Below are 8865 nucleotides of genomic sequence, written 5' to 3'. Positions count from 1 at the left end.
CTATTACAAAGGAAACCAGATTCCATTTAAATAAGACTCTTTTTGGATTAGACCAAAAAAATTAAATATTGATTGGAGAAAGACACCATGGGGAGGAAGGCAGCCTCAGTAAGACTTGGTGTCTAGATGTGACATATTTGCAAATTTTTGAGTTTTGAAAGAATATAAATGCATTTGAGACTCTTTACATGCCTTTGTTTTTTTCTAATTCCCATTTTTCCAAAATACCATCCAGATGTCTTTTCTGTGGTCTTTTTAAAATGACAATCTAAACTCTTTTAAGTCCTAGTTTCTGAAAACAAAATCCCGCTTAGTGTAATTTTTGAAAGTACTATAATTATTTTTGCATTTTTTACAGAGAAAAAGCATGTGTAGTTGAAGAGATAATTTGTGATATCCATCTAAAGATGCTGAAGGAGTCAGAGTTGTGCAGAGAAACTCAGATATTATTTGAGAGAAATTCTTTGGGTGGAGACTGAGCATACTAAGATATTAAATGTTAAAAACTTCTGATTTGAATGTCTTTTGACTATAAAGAGTCAGTGATTTAATTTTTTTCCAGACTTAAATTTTCTTATTGAGAGGAGAGGTTTGATTTTTTTCCCTATGTGCTTTTTATGTTGCAAAAGTTATATTATTTTAAATACTATTTTTTTAATGGATTTGGGTGTAGGGGGCGCGGTCTCACTTTATTGCCCAGGCTAGTGTCTAACTCCTGGCTTCATGCAATCCTCCTGCTTTGGACTCCTAATGTGCTAGAATTACAGGCATGAGCCACTGCACCTAGCTCTGGAATACTTTCATTCCACCTCATAGTGTTGGTTTTCCTATATCCTCTGACCAGACACACTGGACTACATGGCAAGGAAAATTTAAGACAAAAAATGAAATAATACATAACTAAAATCCCTTTATTGTCCATTTTAGACTCATCTTATTATAAACACTGAACTGCCCATGCCTTATCCTAGGATAACACAAAGGCTTACTGGTAGTAGAGATTAGGAGACAACATGATAAAGGGAACTTCAGAACAACCATGATTTGTTGTTGGTCTTTTCACCAATGTATGTGTACACACACACACATACACACACACACGCACTCCTGGTTGTCCATAGATGTTGTCCTTGTCTATTGGGATGAAAGAACAATATTTGGGGAATGTTGAAGGTAAACTTTTGTCTAATATTCTCACTTTAGCTTGTCTGAAGAAATACTTAAGGAAATTTCTGTAATATCTTGCTATCCCACCTTTCCCCTTACTTTTCCTTTTAGCAATAAGAACAAATAATTGGACTGGTGAGAACTTGTCAATAGGCCATGTTTCCCCCACTGGTGGGTGCTCTGTATTCAGAAAGTCACTGCTCATGTAAGACATAGTCTCTTGTTTGAACTACATCATATTCGCTCTCCAGTGGGTACACATATTATCTGATCTTCTCCAATATACATTGCGCCCATGCAATTAACACACCATCAGAAAAAGACAGATCAATTCCCTGACCTGCCAGAATGTAACCTGTCATTCCCTCTCGCAATTTGGTGCATAAGCAGGTGCCTGACAAGGTAGATGAAACTTGTGATATCAAACCGTGGTCCCCATCAGTATGCTTCAAGGTTTAGATTCAGGAGAGAGTAAGATGGTCCATTGTAATACCAATTTAAATCCATACTCTTTAATGCATCATTCCAGAAATCCTAAATTTAGGGATAATTGAACATTTTCTTAACTGTTAATAAACTTATTCTTTGATCTCTCTTTAGACTGCATTTGTGTTTATTTTCCCCATTATTTGGAAACTAGATGAGAAGATGACTGAGGACAGGCTCTTGCTGTTCCATCTGTCTGTAATGATTATGTCCCAGATATCAACTTACTCCATTTACTAATTCTGTCCTTTATTCAAATGTCCTTTATTCAGAATATCTGTATCTGACAATCCCTTCTCAATTTATATGATTATTTCTCTCTGGCTCCTTCTTATGTTCTAATTTTTCCCACAGCACTAATCATACTACCTAAAATTGTATTTTATATTTATTTGATTATTATGTCTTCCTTTTTAAAATATGAATTTCAGGAATTCAGAATCTAGTATTTAGCTGTATCCACAAAGCCTAGACAAAGCGTGATATATAGAAAACACCATATATATATTTGTTAACTGAATGATCAAAAAGATAACCTTTCGATTATGTATCTGTCTGATACATCATCAATACATAATACTTTGAATTTAAATGCAAAATGCTAATGCTCTCAATCATTTCAGGGAAATTTATTTAACAAAGTTTGTGGTTTTAAAATAATTCTCATTACTGAGGTTTTTTTTTCCCATGCATCTGATATAAGGAGAGCTACTGACTCATTTAATATGTTTTAACCTATACTTTGTAATGCTGTGCTAAATAAGAAGACCAGATGTGTTCCCTACTCTCATAAATTTTGCAGTCTAGCAAAACAGCTCAAATAACTGTACCATAAAATCAACTTATGTGTAGGTAAAATCATACATAAATATGCTTGTTCTAAAAAGTCTTTGGCCATCGCATCAGTATCCTTAGCTTTCTCTCCTCTCCTTCTATTTAACTTTCCTCTAATCCTATCTTTCCGTTTAGTTCCTCTAATCCTATCTTTCAGTTCAGTTCTGTATGCAGTTTAACTGTCTTTTTTGACATCTTGTCACTTACTGTCTACTCATGCCTTCAATGTCTCACCTTACATGCCAAGTGACTTTTGAAAAATGATTTCCTAAACACAGGTATAATAATTTAAGGAATTATTTGTCATCTCCTCTGTGTCTTATCTAGTTCTTTTGGTTTTATAAGAAATTACAGAAATTTAGAGCTGGAAACCCTTATTGAACATCATAAGACTAGAGCCACTTATCTTTGAAGCAGTCACATGTTTTCTGACTTGACCACAGGCCCTATTCACTCAGCCTGAGTTGTCTGATTGAAATATGGGGAAAGCTTTGATTCACTTTTCTGCCCTACTACCCTCTGAAGACTGTTACTTCCTCTATATTCTGGAGATGGAAAACAGAAAGAAAATAAAATAAATGGAATACAAATTCTTATTTGTGTAAATTGTGATGCCAGGCACTCATATTTTCTCAACTAAGTTGCCTTTGCTTTGGTGAATTTTAGCAGCTATTTCCTAGTGACAGCTCAAAATTTCTGTGTAGCTTGATTTTGGGAGCAACAATCTGGTGGAAGGGTCGGTCAAGGCACTTTTAAATCTGAATGTGCCTAGAAGGCACTTTTTTTATTTAGGTTATATAATACAAATAAAAAGAGCAAGTAATACACCTTCTAAAATGCTTTTTTTTTTTTTTTTTTTTTTTTTTTTTGGTTTTATGTAAGATTTAAAAAATGTCAATGTGGCCGGGCATGGTGGCTCACGCCTGTAATCCCAGCACTTTGGGAGGCCGAGGCGGGCAGATCATGAGGTCAGGAGATCGAGACCATTCTGGCTAACACGGTGAAACCCCATCTCTACTAAAAATACAAAAGCAAAATTAGCCAGGCCTGGTGCTGGGTGCCTGTAGTCCCAGCTACTAGGGAGGCTGAGGCAGGAGAATGGCGTGAACCTGGGAGGCAGAGCTTGCAGTAAGCCCTGATGGTGCTACTGTACTCCAGCCTGAGCAAGAGTGCCAGATTCTGTCTCAAAAAAAAAAAAAAAAAAAAAAAAGGAAAAGAAACGTCAATGTGTTTATAAAATAGTACTATTTTATAAAACAATATTTGATTTCACCTTGGGATTTCATGTAGATTATTTAGGGGCAGGTGCTAAAACTCCCCACAGACTATTTCTAGGCCTTATCAATAACCAAGGAACTTAGTTGATTTGAAAATAGTTTGTTTTATACACAACAAATATTATATATATATATGCTGTTTTTAACAAATATATGTTTTAACACGTATATGCTCTTTTAAGTGGTATTTTAAAATAAATATGTACATATATATTGTTTGTTTTTTAATGACTTTTTTTGCAGTACCAATTATCAAAGCTTGAAAGCTAAGGGTATTCAAGATTTACATTATTTTTAAGTAACATTTTGTTAATGGGAAAGTCATCCATTATACAAGGATTCTTTTATTTTCTGCTTTCCCTCCCTTCCTCCTTTCCTCCCTTCCTTGACTTTTCCTTTTCCTTTCCTTTCCTTCCTTTTGTTCTTTTCTTTCCTTTTGATTGAAAAATAATAGTTGTGTACACTTATGAAGTACAATGTGATATTTTGATTTATGTATACGTTGTAGATAAGATTCAATAAAGCTAATTAACTTACCTATCAGCTCACAGACAGCATCATTTATTTGTGGTGACAATGTTAGAAATCTATTTCTTTAACAATTTAAAATTTATAATATATAACTGCCGTCACTGTGTAGTACAATAGATCACTAAAAGTTAGTCCTCTAGTCTAATTATAACTTTGTATTCTTTCATCAGCATCTCCACTTTCCCTATCCCTTGGCCTCCCCTAACCCGTCCTCAGTCTCTGTTTTTATGATACCCGCATTTTTAGATTCTACATCTATGGGAGATTATAAGCAGTTATCTTTCTCTGCCTGCCTTATTTCTCTTAACATAATGTCCTCCAGTTCTATACATGTTGTTACAAATGACAGCATTTCCTTCCTTTTTAAGGTTTATTATGTTCCATTGTGTATATACCATATTTTCTTTATCCTTTCAATTGTTGATGTACACTTAAGTTACTCTTAAATCTTGGCTATTTTAAATAATGCTGAAATGAAAATGGAAGTGCAAATATCTTTTTACCATACTGATTTCAGTCTCCTTGGAAACATACTCATACATGGGTTTGCTGGATCATATGGTAATTATATTTTTAGTTTTTTGAGGAACCTACATGTATTCTCCAAAATGATTGTACTGATTTCCATTTCCACCAACAGTGTACAAGAGTTCCTTTTCTCCACATCCTCATCAACACTTATACATCTTTTTTATAGAAGCCATTCTAGCAGATATGGGGTGATATCTCATTTTGGTTTTAGTTTGTGTTTCCAAAATAATTAGAGATGTTGAGCATTTTTTCATGAATCTGTTGGCCATTTGTATGTCCTCTTTTGATAAATGTATATTCAGATCCTTTGCCCATTATTAGTTTTTTTTTTTTCTATTGAGTTATTTGAGTTCTTTATACATTTTGGATATTAGTTCCTTATCAGATATGTGGTCTGCAAATATTTTCTTCCAATCCATTGGTTGTCTCTCCACTCTGTTGTTTACTTTGCTATGCAGAAACATTTTAGTTTGATATAATCACATTTGTCTATTTTTGCTTTAGTTGCCTGTATTTTTCATGTTGTATCTATGAAATCAGTGCCAAAACCAATGTCATGGAGATTTTCTCTGACTTTACCTCTAGTAGCTTTATAATTTCAGATCTTATGTTTAAGCATTTTTAAGAATTTTTTTCCATAAGTTATTGCGGTACAGGTGGTATTTGGTTACATGAGTAAGTTCTTTAGCAGTGATTTGTGAGATTTTAGCGCACCCATCACCTGAGCGGTACACACTGTACCATATTTGTAGTTTTTTATCCCTCCTTGCCTCCCACCATTCCCCCAAAGTCCACAAAGGCCATTGTATCACTTTATGCCTTTGTATCCTCGTAGCTTAGCTCTCACATATTAATGAGAACATATGATGTCTGGTTTTCTATTCCTGGGTTACTTCACTTAGAATAATAGTCTTCAGTCTCATTCAGGTTGCTGCAAATGCTGTTAATTCATTCTCTTTTATGGCTGACTACTATTCCATGGTATAAATATACTACAATTTCTTTATTCACTCGTTGATTGATGGGCATTTGGGTTGGTTCCATGATTTTGCAATCGTGAATTGTGCTGCTATAAACGTATGTGCAAGTATCTTTTTCATATAATGACTTCTTTTCCTCTGGGTAGATACCCAGAAGTGAGACTGCTGGATCAAATTTAAAATCCATTTTAAGTTTATTTTTGCATGTGGCATAATAGGAGGGCCCAACTGCATTTTTCTGTATGTGGCTATCTAGTTGTCCCAACATAATTTATTGAAAAGACTGTCCTTTACCCATTGTGTGTTCTTGGCATCTTTGTCAAAAATCACTTGGCTGTAAATACTTGAATTTATTTCCAGGCTCTCTATCCTGCTTCATTGGTTGATGTGTCTACTTTTATGGCAGTAGCATGTGTTTTGATTATAATCTATTATAATGTCTTAAAATAGCTTTATAATATATTTTGAAAAAAGACAGTATGATGCCTACAGCTTTACTCCTTTTGTTCAAAATTGCTTTGGCTATTCGTGGTTTTTCTGGTTCCGTACAAATTGTAGGTTTTTCTCTTTATTTCTGTGAAAAAAATGATGTTGGAATTTTAATAGGAATTTCATTGACTCTGTAGATAGCTTAGTTTGCATGGACATTTTAAGACTTTCTCCACTTTTATTCAACATAATACTAAAGCTCTAGCCAGAATATTAGGGAAGGAAAAGAAATAAATATAATTCATTCAGGAAGGAAAGAAGTAAAATTGTCTCTGTTTGCTGATGCCATGACCTTATACGTAGAACTCCACCAAAAAACTGTTAGAACTAATATATTTAAGTAAAGTTTCAGGTTATAAAATCAATATACAGAAATCAGTGGCATTTCTATAAACTGACAACAAACTGTCTGAAAAATAAATTTAAAAAAATTTGATTTACAATAGCATAAAAAAATAAAATACGAAATTCAAGGAGGTGAAGATTTATACACTGAAAACTATAAAATATTGATAAAAGAAGCAAAGAAGATACAAGTAAATGCAAAAATATCCTATGTTCATGAATTAAAATAATTAATATTGTTAAAATATCCATAGTACCCAAAACAATTTACAGATTCATTAAACCAGTGATTTCTAACCTCAGATTCAAATGCACATGAGTGGACTTCGGCAAAGAGAGGAATACCCAAAAATTTAAACAAAATTCACATGGATATGCACTTTATTGTAGAAAAGGCCTGTAATTCCGTAGAGGCATACTGGATTATACTAGTAAGTATGAACTACATATGCTTAACCGAAACCCCCAATTCTGAAATCTTACTATGATAGCAATTTATTTCTTCCTCACATAAAATTTCAGGGTAATATGTAGCCTTACTTTCTGAAATGGTCTCAGGTTCAGTTTTCTAATTTTTTTTTTTCCCACCATCTTATGATGTTTATTGCTAGGTGGCACAAAAAAGATCAGCATTCCAGCCAACATAAACATCCCATTCCTTTAAAGGCAAGTCTGAAAATTGTACCATATTTTCAGTGAACTCCCCATTAATTAGAACTTAGAAATAAAATCTTCATTCTGGGTGGCCATGTGTTGAGGATAAAGGATTCTATTACAGTAGAGGAAGTAAATAATAGGTATTAGGGACAGCTAGCCCTTTCTGGCACATACATACATTGTAAAGTACTTAGAGCAATACCTGGTAGATAATGAGTACATATTAAATTTTAGCTATTTTAACCATGGATCTATGGTATAAAAACTAGAAAAATCTGGTAGTAGCAGAGAATTCAAGATAATATGACTTATAAATTAATGGCCTCATGTAATATTGTCTTAGTTGTTTTATATGTAATTTGTTTACATTTTGAGTGGATTAAGAAAGGAAATCTAATAGATTTAAATTCATGCATATTTTTCCCTCAGAGCTTGGTATACAATAATAGAATTGTTAGTTTACATAATTCCTGTGAGCTAACTTGGATTTGTGATCATCGAAACAGCATTTTATCTGGTATGAGACTCCAGCCTTAGATATTATTCCCCTACATAGGAATATATATTCTAGATTTGAACTAAAAGAACAATTGTTCTATAGTGATTATCTTGTGCCACTCACACTCCACATTGTTCTATTCAATGCAAGAAAAAGGTTTCTGAATATTAAAAAGAAATCTCATGCCAAGTGAAATATATTTTTGTATATCTGAAGGCACAAGTATGGGATATAATATGTCAATATTTCTAAGCTATCTAATGGTTAATATTATTACACAGATATTATTATTTATGTTAACTATTTCTACATGATAAATTTGGTAGCCAGATGTCCAATCCAGACTATGGAGCATCTTTGATTTTGAACTTTGTAAAACCTATTTATAAATGCCGTAGGAAACTAGATCCATTACTTTATACAACTGCCACATGCCTAGCACAAAACAGCATTGCTATTTTCCTCATTTGGAATATTTAGAATTAAATATCATTTATTTTTTCCATCAAGATGGAAGGCAATGTGTTACAGTAAACATGACATATTAATTTAATATTTTTTATCAAGAGGATTCAAGTATTAGATTGGGAATTAGAATATGTGAGTTTTATTGTTCCCTTTTACTCCAAGAGCTAATATATATACATATTTTTTAATAATTTATAAGGGTTGGTTTCTAATTCTAATTCTATTTATAACTGTGTGGTCATGGAAGGGTGATCCAGATTTCCAATTCTATAATGTCATATAATCCAGTTCTAAAACAATCTAAGATTTATAATCCACACTTAATCTTTGGGGGTATTACTATGAAGGAAATATATATATATTTTTAGGAAAAGGTATTGACCAAGACTTTTGCATTTCAGTTGTAAGTTACAGGAAACAATTTGAAACAAATTATTAAAATTGGGGAGAAGTTTCTCGGAAGGCAACAAAAACATCTATCTTGAAGACACTTCATGACCAGATGAATCAGAGTGCTAGGTGCAGGAGATAACATGATCAGTCAGTCTTGGGCATATGTTCACTCTTGTGCTTGCAGTCCAAAGGGGAGCAGAAAATAAGA

This window comes from Macaca thibetana, chromosome 14 (genome assembly GCF_024542745.1).
Source record: "Macaca thibetana thibetana isolate TM-01 chromosome 14, ASM2454274v1, whole genome shotgun sequence".
In the NCBI taxonomy this organism is placed as follows: domain Eukaryota; kingdom Metazoa; phylum Chordata; class Mammalia; order Primates; family Cercopithecidae; genus Macaca; species Macaca thibetana.
Note: the sequence above shows the minus strand (reverse complement) of the source record.